This window comes from Amphibalanus amphitrite, unplaced genomic scaffold (assembly GCF_019059575.1).
Source record: "Amphibalanus amphitrite isolate SeventyFive unplaced genomic scaffold, NRLGWU_Aamphi_draft 001481F_arrow, whole genome shotgun sequence".
Taxonomy (NCBI): domain Eukaryota; kingdom Metazoa; phylum Arthropoda; class Thecostraca; order Balanomorpha; family Balanidae; genus Amphibalanus; species Amphibalanus amphitrite.
This window is the reverse complement of record NW_024882974.1, coordinates 29,067-42,608: the sequence shown is the minus strand read 5'-3', so window position 1 is coordinate 42,608 and position 13,542 is coordinate 29,067.

Genomic DNA, 13,542 nt, shown 5'->3' with positions numbered 1-13,542 from the left:
GGGAATTCGGGACCTCGATCTACGTTTGCGGTCGCTGCATCCGTTACGTTCAAGCTATGTGGACACGGAACCCGGCATCTTACGCAGAATTGAGTGGAGAACAAGATGAAATCCCAAAAAATCCTTAGATACAAGGAACTAATACGTTAAACCCTTATAAATCAATGGGGAAATATGAAAATTGCTATTTTGGCGCCGAGAATGATCTGAAACTATCTCAAGCATATAGAATCATGATTTCATGCAGTCTTTGCAAGGTTCTATGCTTCATATTTGCATTGTTGCCCTTGCATGACGTCATTTGTGACGTCACAAGGGTCACAATTTTCCTTCAATAACTCCCGATCAAATTGAGCTAGCGAGTCAGGAAAGCCACCAATGGACTCAGGAAGACCTGCCGAATCGAATGATATGCGAAATGACCTCTTTCGACCAACTTCGTGACCTGGGGGTGCTGACCTGACCTTGACCTGAGGTCAACACCCTAAGTTGACCTGACCGGAACAAAAAGTATATCACTCGATGCGCCTGAGCTAGCTGAACACGATGATGCCAAAATCGCGGCTCTACGGCCATTTTTGGCGAAGTTATTTACCAAAAACCGAACCCGTGCCTTATATCACTTGACCTGACCTCAGAGGTCACCGGTTGACCTGAAACCCTTACAGCGGGTTCCTACCAGTCACTTTGCATTATACTTTGCCGCATAGGACCACTTTATCGCTTAATTCTAGTTTAACCCGCGCCCGGCTGGGGGTCCTGGATTTCCACGCCCTGCTGGGGGGGGGGGGGTGTTTGAACACCCTCCCCCCTGTAACTCGGCTCCTGGGCCACGTAGCGATACGCAGAAGGCGGCGTTCGAAAGAGCGTAAAAAATAATGACGAAATCACTTCAGTCAATTTTTTGGTCAGGTCAAAGGTCAGGTCACCAGAGGTCATTGAAGGCAAAATTTCGCCGATTTTCAGGTCGAATGTCGACATTTTCCAAGAAGCCAACGTATAACTCGGGAACCAATAGAGCTACAGCGCCGCGGAAAAGTGCATTCGATAGCCCTATTATCGCCCTGTCTGAATAATTCTCTCAGATTTGACCAAACGTCAACGGTTTTGCCTGCAGGGGGCAAAAACTGCAAAAATAGCAGATTTTTTTTCGGAAACAGTTTTTCTGCAATAACTTTTGACCCAAGCCTTGTACGAGCTTACTTTTACCGGCATCGTATTCCTCTCGTCAAGACGTATCGAATGAACTATAACTTGACTTTGAAAGGTCAACTTGAAAATTTGACCTCAGGTCAAGGTCATGACCTGACCGGAAAGGGTCATGTTGCATATCAGTCGATCCGTATCGTCGAGCTGAACACATATAAGGCGTTTTCATCGCTCTAGCATGCCTCTATCAAAAGTTATTTGCGAAAAACTGTTAAGATACCATTCGTGACCTAAGATGACCTCAGGGCACAAACAAGGGTCACGGACACCATTTTCATGTTCAGTGTGTCTAAACCACTTGTAATTCGGTGTTTGGGAGTGTTTATAATGTCTTTCGTCCAAAAGAGGCGCATTTCAATTTTCTCCCATTGACTTATAATGGGGAGGTCGCAAAATTGACCTGACCTTAGGTCATCGATATCAAAATTCTGAGATATACATTTTGTACATGCTATTGCTCTTAGCAATCGCTGAAAGTTTCAAAGCGATCGGTCACTCGGTGTAGCTATGACAGACATTGAAACTTTTTATGAGGTGAGGTCACTTCAAGTGACCTGGTGACCTGACCTTGAATGACCTTGGTCTGAAATTTTCACAACATGTGTAGAATTGATGTATGATAAGGTGTACCAAAAACGGCGGCGCTCCGCGCCGCCGTTTTTTAGATATTCGCGAAAAACCACAAGGGGGGTGTTCAAACACCCCCCAGCAGGGCGCGGGTTAAAGGAAGGGTGCCACCTTTTGGACACAACGCAGTTTTTACAAGATTAGCCTCACATGAACCTAAAAACCGGCTTCACTTACCTATGCTCGAGACGGTCAGCATTGAATCCGCACGTGAAGTTATCATTTGCGAGTTTTGCTGCCAGCATTCGGGCAGGCAAAAATCTTCAGCACTATTTCCTCGTCGTGTTAAGGGTATTTTATAAAACATGAAATCAGCAAAGGTATGTATAAAAGTTATACTTTTGAAGCATGTTTTATCATTTTGAAAGGGTATATTTTTTCTTTATGGTATACACTTAAGTTTTAAAATTTTAATTGGGAAGTTTTTCTAGTAAGTTGCATGAAGGGTGAAGGGTTCCATAGATCTCTTAAGCATTGTAAAGGAAAAACCTTTACTCGACTTATTTGATGTTCTTTAACTGTTGGCAAATATGGCCAACAGTTACCTACTTGGTTACCTACAACTTAGTTCAAATCATGTTATCTTCTTCCTTTTTATTTGTTCATCTTTTTGTCTCAGTTGCGCCATCAATGCAAATGGCAGAATGATATGTTGCCATGACAACAGGATATGCCAGCCGTCCTAGCTGCCACATCAAACGACCTTGAGTTGTAGTGGTGATATAAACAACGATCTTTTTTTGGCCAATGTATTAAATGCAATGTTTCGGTTTTTTGTATATTGTGGACGCGCTAACCACGTCTAAAAATTCAAATAAGTAAAATAGATTCATAGAACAAAAATTTCGGAAGGTGGCACCCTTCCTTTAATTAGCGGCGCATTAGCGAGGTGGGTTCAATAAACCCCCTCGGCCGGGGCAAATGCAGTGGCGGATCTACGTTGGGGCAAAATGGGCAATTGCCCCCCCTAAACGGAAAACCTCTGGGCAAACATATCTTTTTGCCCCCCCCCCCCCTAAAAAAAACTACAACTTGAATACTAAAAATATGGTGTTTGAAAAGAAAATGTGAAATAAATGAAGGACTAGAAGGTTGTCATATTCGTGATATTAAGTTGTGAGCTGATGGCAGGCGAGATAGAACTGGTTGAGTGAACGATATGGTTAAGCTACTGCCGCTGTGTCACTCAGTGACGGCCAGAAAGAACGGTGTACTGCGTGCCTTTGAGAACAAGTGCGAGATAGGTTTCTGAGAGGAATAACGTAAAGAAGATTACCAATCGCGGCTTTTTCATGAGCCATACCGTTATCTAACGGGGACAAACACAGAAAGGCTCAGTCAGAGCTTTTGGTTTGCGAGGTGTTGGAGAAGCTCAGTATGTTGTGGGAACTTAACGCTGTTCGGTGTGATTCCGTTGGCTGTTGCGCTGTGGTCCTATGTAGTCTGTAGAAGCATCGTTTATCTCCTCTCGAAAGTAACACTTATTGTATAATTTTGCTAGCTCGCGAAGTTTAGTCCCAAAGTTAAGGAATGTTCATTGTAATTGCATCAATAAATGCAGGACCGAAAACAAATGCGCTGTTCTTCGTCTATTTCTTGTTGGGATTCTTAATCGACTGATCTCATTTTCTATTACCGGAAACAACTGTTAATACGTTTAACTACGTGGCAACCCTGACTGCGTATAGTATCGCAGGTACGCTGATGTGGCCTTTGGTCGTGGGCATTTACACATGAACCTGCTGCTGCGACCCTTATCGGTCTCCGGATACAGAAGCCCTTGAGAACCGGCGCGGGCGGACCTTTCGGACGAGGTCTTGCTGAGATGCGGGAGGTAGAGGACGGACCGTCCACAGCGCCGGTGAGCTACCGGGTGATCATTTTTGAATGATACAAAAAGAAAGTCGCCACGTGCAAAGATAGGACAAGATATTTTGATTTCACGTGCTGGTTTACATGAGGGACATTCGGACATTTTGTTTTTTTATCAACATTGTCCAAGTCCGTCCTAAGGTACGGTAAATATCATCCGTTTTTATAGCATACCCTTTTTGGACATCTTAGTGTAACGATGCAATATCTCAGCTGGATGGCTTTGCAGCACAACAGATTTTAGTTCATGGCGCATGTGCAAAGGCAATAGCACGGTTATACGGGCTTCCTGGAACCTGCAAAGGATCTTGGAGTGCACGAAGACAATAAGAATAACAAAAACTCCGAAGTGGACATTGTTGATGGAAGTGCGTTCGAGTGCACTGATTTGGCGGACCCGGGGACGGTACGGCCTTCTAGAGAATGCTGTAACCTGTCGTTTGGCCGGCTTTGTATGACTAATTCACGCGTCTCCGACACTCTTTTCAACAAGAGTGTGCTTCTCCACACACATCCGCGCCTGTCATTGAGTTCTCGTGCCCCAAAGCTGGTAAGCCTGCAGCTTGCGAATAAGCGAGCACGACCGCCCGTCTTACAGCCCGGACTTCTCGTGACTGTACTTGAGTGTCTGGCCTCACCTAATGACAGGTGTGGTCAGATGTGAGCCAAAGACAATTGCACATCTAATAGTGGTAGAAGGATACTTTACCCGGAGCATGGGACGGCGGCGATAATCAGCAGAAAATGGTCAGACAAACCCGGCATCGAGCGGAGCTCAGCTGGTCGCTGGTCCGCGAGGGGTGCATACTTTGGGCACCTCCTCTAAGCTGGCTATTGACATTAATGACTGACTGTGTGTTCCAGATAAAATGTCCCACCGTACGTGTTCGATGGGTGTGTTTGGTTTAACTATCCAGCTTTACACATGGCTGATATTAACAAATGTTTTTGTATCATTCAAAAATGATCACCCGGTATTCTCTAACTGGGGCATTCCACGTCAAATCGAACAAAAATCGGCTGTTTTGCACCTTACCATCAGCGATTTCATTATAAATTTGTGAGCGAGTTCCTGTGTGGCCCCGGACATTACATTGATGTTTTTTGCACATTCTGACCACAGGTCTTCTAAATATAGGGCATCAAATTTTTACAAAATGTTGCATCTTTATATTTTTGAACGCCTATAACTTTGGTTGTACTTGTTTGATTTGAATGAAATAAACCTTACTGTTTAGGTAATTTCTCAAGCATTTGTTTAGAATTGCACCTACTTAAATATATGACCTTGAAATTTGCTTAACTCTGTTCTTAAGCACAAATATTGAAATAGCAAAAAACACGTCACCTTCGATTTGGCTCATTTTCATATATTTTATTGCCTACCATATTCTTAACAACCTGTGAAAAAATTAGAGTGGGCCATTCATAAGTTTCGAAGAAAATTGCACATATGCAAAGGTATGTTAGCACGCGCAGTGAAGGGGAAGAGCGAATTTCGCCCACCCCTCCTGTTTACCGCCAATATCTCATAAGATTAATGCGAAATTAATTATGGCTACTTGTCAAGAATTGAATTGGACATCTCATCGTGCAAGCAATAAGAAAATCGGTTCACAACTGTTCTAGTAATAGCGGTGTAAAGTGAACATCCTGTCGCCGCGGCGACGCGGCGACTCGGCAGCCGGCGCCGACCGCTACGCGCCGCCTGAATTGTAGACTGTGCCGGGACGGAACGGAACGGTTCCGTCTTTACATCGCGCTCCCTACCGCTGATTACGTTCGATTCACGTCAAATTTTGTGAGAAGACTAAGAAATGTACAGGCAATCTTATGGTGAAAGAATTTTGAAAATCGGTTGGTAAACAATTGAAATATGAACGTGTAAACACAAAATTGTGATTGCTGTGTTTCCCGCATCGGCCGAGCCCGCCTCAGCCGGCGACATGTTACTCAATAGCAGGCCTCTAACTGCCATATTTATTATTGGATTAACTAGAAATTCCCCATACATACTAAAAAAAGTATGTTCTTTCGTATAGTGAAGATCAAAAGACGTGAAGATATCGTTGCGTGATAATGTTTTCGTTGAATTTACTTCATGATGCATTTCCACACGGCTCAAAATTCACCGCAAAATACCGTTTGCCTGAGACACTTTTGCTATGGAACGTGAATGCTTGACTACGATGACTATGCATTTCCATTCTCGCAGAGTTTGGGATATCACTAATCCACTGGCGGATCCAGGGGGGGCCACCGGGGCCATGGCCCCCCCCCAAAAGCCTGAAAGGGGGGGCCAACATATCTTTTGGCCCCCCCCCAAAACGCTTGGAGAAAAATTAATGTGAGAAGGTTGCGTAGTAGATACCTACTAGAATCAGCAGCGTGATTCAATAGCGTAGAGAAAGTCAGGGGCGCGGGAACTACTTTCAGACTGGGGGAGCACACCATAATAGAGATCAACCTAGGGTCCCCCCAAATCTAGTTTTCTCACCGGTTTTAGACCACTTATTTTTCATCCCTTGGCTTTTTCAACAAAAAAAGAAACAGTTGCAAAAAAGGACGGTATTCCGTTTGAAAGTGGGGGCCACCGGGGCCATGGGCCCAAAAAGCCTGAAAGAGGGGGCCAACATATCTTTTGGCCCCCAAAACGCTTGAAGAAAAATTAATGTGAGAAGGTTGTGTAGTAGATACTTACTAGAATCAGCAGCGTGATTCAATAGCGTAGAGAAACCCAGGGGCGCGGGAACTACTTTTAGACGGGGGGGGGGGGGGGGGGGAGGTCACACCATGATAGAGATCAACCTAGGATCCCCCAAATATAGTTTTCTCGCCGGTTTTAGGCCACTTATTTTTCATCCCTTGGCTTTTTCAACAAAAAAAGAAAACATTTGCAAAAAGGAGCGGTATTCTGTCTGAAAGTTGTGGGGGCACCGCCCGCACGGCCCCAGAGTTGGGGGGGGGGGGGGCAAGCTGCCACCACTGCCCCCTCCCCCCGGTTCCCGCGCCTATGGAGAAACTACCGGGTTTACTAGCTTCCTTCATAAAGTGTCGTCATGTCTTATCGTCACCCGAGAAGGTCTTATTGCATAAATATCGATTGAGCTGTCAAGTTAACAAACTTGCTGTGGCAGCCTGACCTGACATGACCCGGCAACTTTTCATTCACGGAATATGCGCAATAAATTTTTTAGGAAAACTCACTGAGTTTTCGTTGAAAAAAAAACTTGTTTTGTTTCGTAATTGTACAAGAAGCATATGAGGGACCTTTTTGTCCCTTCCTGCGAAACGGTAAAAGACTTATTTCGGTCACAGCTCAGGCCAATCTCTAAGGGTCAGTCGGGTCACTTATTTCTTAAAAGGGTCCTTACGGCATCCAAGGACCAATTCCGGCTTTTGAGTGCGCCACATCAGCATTTGATGCTACGACAGATGTCGAAATCTGAATATATGTTACAGGCCGTATGAAAATTCGGTCCGTTTGCAAACGGCCTGGCCCAGTCAGGCCATATGAAACTACCTGAAAACACCGGCCGTTTGCAAACTATGACCTGAAATATCAGACCGTTTGAAAACGACCTAGTTAGTTTCGGCCTAGCGGATCCAGGGGGGCCACGGGGTCATGCCCCCAAGCCTGAAAGGGGAACAACATATATTTTTTGTCCCCAAAAACACTTAAGAAAAATGAATGTGAGAAGGGCGTAGTAGGTAGAGAGAAAATACCGTATCATTAAAAAATCTGTGAGCTTGATAAAAGTGTTGGTCTTGTCTTCACCCAAGAAGTTCTTATTGCACACTTTAACCATGGATGAAAGAACCTTCATCCCCTGGTTCTCCTTCATCCATGCTTTAACTCTCGATCGACGTGTGAAGTTATCGTGTAAGGTATCATGAAGCCGATCGCGACGAAACTTTGGTACCCTCATGGTGACAAAGTCTGAAAATTTCATGACCCTGACCCAAGTGAACTTTGACTTGTGGCCTATTTCTCGAGACTGTTTGGCCATGTTGGAGGCCATGTTTGGCCGGAATAGCGATTCGGCGTATGTCGGCTCACATTATCCGCGCTTTTATAGTCTTTTCGTGGTAAAACGCTCAAACATGTGATATGATGTTGCTCCCACGCATTAGGGCGGATGCCAATGTCACCTTACGGTCAAGTCAGGTCATTGACCTTTGATGACCTCGGTGCACTTTTCCGAGTTTAACATGTTTCTAGGATAGTTTCGTTTAGCTGATTTTGAATTTAGCATTTTGCAGCCATTTGAACATTTACGAAGTAGTTTTGATGCCTTCGTATCATGTTACGTAGCTGCCAGTGGTAGTGGACACCTGCTATACGGACGCCCATAAGTACTCCTACTGGTTGATCTGACCTGACCTGCCCCGACATGGTCTAAACGCATGAAGACATTATCTATGATCCAAACTAACATGAAATTTGTGATCAGCACAAAAAAAACGGACGCCATTTAATTGCGTCCCAGAAAAGCTATTTCTGGCACCTAAAAGCTGACTCGCCCCAAAATTGGTCCTCAGCACCTATTTGGTGGATACCAGCACCAATCATGGAAAATGACCTTAATTAGCTGTTTCTGGCACCTATTCATCGGTACGCCTTACTCTTTTTTCTGAATCTGGCACCTAAATGCTGAGCGTAGCACCAATCTAGTAGAAAAATGAACTACTGGCTGGTAGAATCATGTTGTTCTGGTATAATGACCCCTGGTGTCTAGCCTAAAGGTTGCCAGTGCAGTTACACTCTAAGACAGCCCCGTAGTGATCTCAGCATTGTATATGACGTTTAAGTAAGCAAATAATATTGATTTGTTTGAAAAAAAAACAATGTCATTTAAATATTTAAAAGTATTTATTTGTAATGCTTAAAGGGAAACATTTTTGTGAGTAATTGTCTCGATTTTGACCATTAAAACGGGTATTGTATTTTTTGACGTCATCAAATAGCTCCAAAAAAGAAATGTAATGTTTTCATTCCGTTCAAGGCCGCTGAAGAAACGCGGGATCTTGCGTGGGACATTGTCCGTTGTTTGCCGCGCAGAGTTGTGCCTTGGTTGTGCCTTTTTCATCCGTTTCTTACTTATGTCATATGTGTGCATGAAGCTTTGATTTTGTTTTTGGTTATTGTGTGGCCGGTCAGTCAAACGCCCCTGTAGAAACCGGATGCTGCGTTTGATCGAGATGGAGTCAGACGATGATTGCAGAAAGCTAATAATAATGAAAAGAGGGCCGGTTGCGTGGCATGTCTGTTCAGAGTTGACATTTTGCTTTACTCCAGTTTATGACCTGAGAGCCTGGCTGGAAGTGATGGATCCAAACTTTTCACGTTAAAATGGCTGAGGGTGCAATAATCTCTAGTCTCTACATAGCGGGCTGGTATAGGAGCGTCTTGCTATGCTGCACCATAGCTGGCTAGTGATTCTCTTTTGGCTAGAAATGGCATTAATCATTATCTCCTCTGGCGAAAATGGCACTTGACATCACCGAATGCAACGTTCATGTTGTTAGGATACATAAAATCAGGAAGATTACGCGAATTAGGTAGGCAAACGTGGAATAAAATAGGTGCTGGATGTTTTGGTTTTGGTGCTGAATCAGCAAACAGCAAATACGGAGTTCAACTAGACGATCTGGCAACTTTAGGCTGTGTGGAAGCAATTAGGTGCCAGATTCAGATATTAGGGTCGAATAAGCATTTTGGGGCTGATCAGCAATTAGGTGCCAGAAACAGCTTTTTAGGGACCAGAAACAAATATTCCCAAAAAAAAACGTATTACAGCCTTACTTTAGGAGGTTCTGACAGGTCCTGATTTTCCCGTCTTTTGGGTCTGTGACCTGACCTGGGCGGTGTTTCACGGCACGCTGCCAGCCGCTGCCAGCGCTGATGGCACTTTTGGTTTCAATGGAGACATCAACAAGCCTATACCCACAACACTACCGAAGGCTGACCTTAGCTCGCGGAATGCGCTGTCAGCGGCTGTCAGCACGACCGTGAAACACCGCCCTGGAAGGTCAACCAATGACCAAGGACCTTAAAATCGGGTATCATCGGCTTCGTCTCGTCACTCACGGGCAACACGCCTGTTTTTTTTTTCCCGCGAGCTCTAGCTTAATCAGGGGCCGAACGGCAGGGGGTCCAACCGACACCTCCCAGCCCGCGAAGGCTGCGCCACGCACCGACCCGGAGCGGGCTAATTGGTCGACAAAAGCAATTTGAAGTGTTTTCAAAGTAATATTTAGGCTCGGGTTGGGTGGGCTACCATTTCTATTTTTTATTTATTTTTAGTTTAAAAAAAAATATCGTTTCAGGGCTGTGACGAAAAAATAAGTGGCCTAAATCCCATGAGAAAACAGGATTTGGGGGTACCCTAGGTTTGGTTACTTGCAGGAGTTGGCCCCCCCCCCAAAACGCAAGTCTGGATCCGCCAGTGCACTAATCAGCAATCATTCATTTCAGAAAGTGTGCACAAGCAAGCATGTCTTGACTCTGTCTTTCAAGGTCACGCGCGGTTGCGTGATGTTGATGCATGAAAACGGCGTTTGCCGCGAAAGTTATGAATGGCCCACTCCAATTTTTTCACAGATGGTTAGGAACATTGTGACGGACATAATATGTAAAAATCACTCAAATCGAAGGTGACGTGTTTTTTGCTATTTAATTTTTTCTGTTTTAATTCAAGGTCAAATGTACTTCAAGGTCACTTCAATTTAATTTCATAATCAAAAATCAAAGCTTTATCGATTGTCTATAAGACCCTGTTAATATCATTTTGATACCAGAAAAGGAACCAGAAATATAGCCATTTAAAAAATCGATGTGTGGCATTTTTCGCTATATTCGATGACCTATATCTCAGCGATACGTTATCAAATTTCGAAAATATTATACGTAACTCAGTTTTGAACCATGCCCAGTCTGCCTACAAATTTTCAGAAAAATCGAAGGGGGTGACGGATTTCGGTGTTTGATTTGACGTGGAATGCCCCAACTATCTCCCGGAGTCAGGGTGGCTGCAAATTTTTTTTGCGCTGCCCTGGCTTGGCCGGACTGACAAAAATGTAAAAAATCAAAAAAAAAAATCGAAATCCGAGGAGAAAAATAGGGGTAGCTCGTTTTTTTTTTTGTTCCTAAGACTGGACGTTTGAAATTCTCGCCGACTTGCCTGGCGGCGCAATGTTTGCCCCCCCTAAACTCAAATCCTAGATCCGCCACTGGGCAAATGTAGGTCCGGCGAGTGAATTTGAGGAATTCTGAAGATACGATCGTGTTCCCCACTCAATTCTGCGTAGGGTGCCGGGTTCCGTATCTACGTAACTTAAACGTAACGGATACGGCGGCCGCAACCGTAAATCGAGGTCCCGAATTCCCTATTCCTCAACACAGGCGGCAGCCGGTTCCTGGTCTGCACAATATGGCCGCCATCGTTAGACACTACGGCCAATAGGGTTGAAGCCAGGGGCGTCGCCACGGATTTTTGAGTGGGGGGGTCGGGTTTCTAGTCTTCACCCGATGGGTAGGGGTGTTTTTTTTTTGCCACACTTTCCAGTTTTGTGCGTGTGTATGTGTGTGTGTGCGTGTGTAACAAATCGGCGCGCAGCGCCGCCAAATTTGGTATAACCTATTAGGTAGGTATACCTACCTATATCACTTGCGTAAAAATTATCACTGGTCACTTAAGGTCAGGTCGCCATGTCAAGTTCAGTTATACGGTATACCTCTATAAAAACTTTCCCCTCTCGCCATTCTTGTAGCTTTTCTCCCATAACTTCGAAATTTGGTACACTGTATAGGTACCTAATGTATGGGGTTATACGTGTCAGCAATTCATGATTCTAACTGAGGATTTACATCTATGATCTGAAGGCAGGTCAAATACGTGACCTCATCATTAGAAAATAATGAGAAATTAGAAAAAGCACGAATGCCTCCTGCTTTGAAAAAGTTCGTCAGAAACGCAAAATATCTTTGGAGCCATGACAACTCAGCTCATCATTGCCAGGGACAGGGTGCAACTTATGGCGAGTGATGACTCGAAAGGTCATTAGTGGAAATGTCCATCGATGGCCACCAGCATTTTTTTCTACAACTTTTGACGAAGACGCGGTAGCACCTGGAAGGTGTTCACTGTTCAGCTCAACAACACGGATCCATTCATATGCAGCAGGAGGTCCTTTTTCGATTAGGACATAACGTTGACCTGAGGTCGTTTTAACGTTAATTCTGAATGGTCAAATTTTAACTCATGTGACGCGTCTCAAAGAGATCAAGACGGTGGTGACAAGACAACATATGTAGTATGTACATACCATACAAATTCACGGAATCGAAAGTTATTGCAAAGCAGATGTTTCGGCAGAATCTGTCCAGTTAGCTGTTTACCTTCTTATGGGCCAAACATAGACCTGAGATGAAATCTAACGCGAAGCTAGCGAAAGAGCGTTAAAAGAGCTATCGAATAGTTTTCTGCTTCACTGTAGCCCTTCTATTGGTGGTTTTCCAGTCGCTAACGTATAACGTATACTAAACTAACGCTGAGGCATGCTTTCGACCCCTGATCGATCTACAGGTTTGCGGAAAAAAGAGCATGCTGCCCGTGACGAGAGAAAGCCGATGATACCTATTTACAAGTTTTCGGGTCATCTCAGGACTCAGGTCATCGCCAATAAGTAGAGAAACTCGGGACCTGCTAGAACTTAACGAATGTAAGTTGTGATGGTTTTTCGAGGTTCTGATTATGAATGTTATCTTAGTTTTGAGCGAAGATGATGGCTCCATGCATTTGGGGTAGATCAGGTCAGGTCAGATCGACCAGTACCTAATAGTGGATGACCACCACCGATTGCTTCCTAGCATGTTATATGAATAAGCAACACAACTACTTCTTAAATGTTCAGATGGGCGCTAAGTTCAAAATCAGCTCCAAAAACTACCCTATCAATTAAAAGCACGTTATGAAAAAGTGAACTAAGTTCATCTTTATTTGAATCAGGGATATCGATTTATTTTAAGTAGGTGATTAACTCGAGCGCACCGGAAGTTTCGTTGCAATTGGCTCCTTTTTGCGCGACTTCTTTGCGAAAGCCCGAGACGGTTCCATCTGACTCCCTTTCCCCTACATGTGCACTGTACAGCTAGTTGTGACGGTAGCCATGGGGCTGAGGGCAGCTAGTTTGTAGTTTTGTAGTTAGGTACTGATCCGACGAATCGACTGCGACCATTTTTTTTTAAACGATCAGACGAACGCTCGGGGCAGTTTTGGCGCGTCCAATCCTTTGAGGGATAAAAAGGTACTAGGATGGGGGCTACTTAAAAACATTGTTGTGCTGGTGTTCCCCGCCCACAGCTAATTGACCTTTAGGTAATTGGCTAATTGGCTTTAGGGAGCTCTTGAAGCGATTTTGAATCTGATGTATTTGTTGGTGTTGCTGACGCCTGCTTCACTGACATAAAAGCTAAAAAAGCATACTCAGCATCGCAAAAAGTGGGGGGGTCGACACCCCCAGTTTTCAAGAGTGGGGGGGTCACGACCCCCCCGACCCCCCCGTCGGCGACGCCCCTGGTTGAAGCGGCAGTGCTCCCCTGTGGGTTCAACTCATAGTTGAAAAAAAACTTGAAGGACCATCAGCACAAGCAGAAGTGACACAATAATACTAACAACACGCCGTGTAAACGATAGGGTTGCAATGTCTAGAAAATAGAGGAACAATTTACCCATTCACGAAATCAGTGACACCATCTTTCATCTCTCATTTGCAGAACATCGGCATTCGGCTATCACCGTCGAGTGGTTGAACGTATTACCCAGTAAGCCA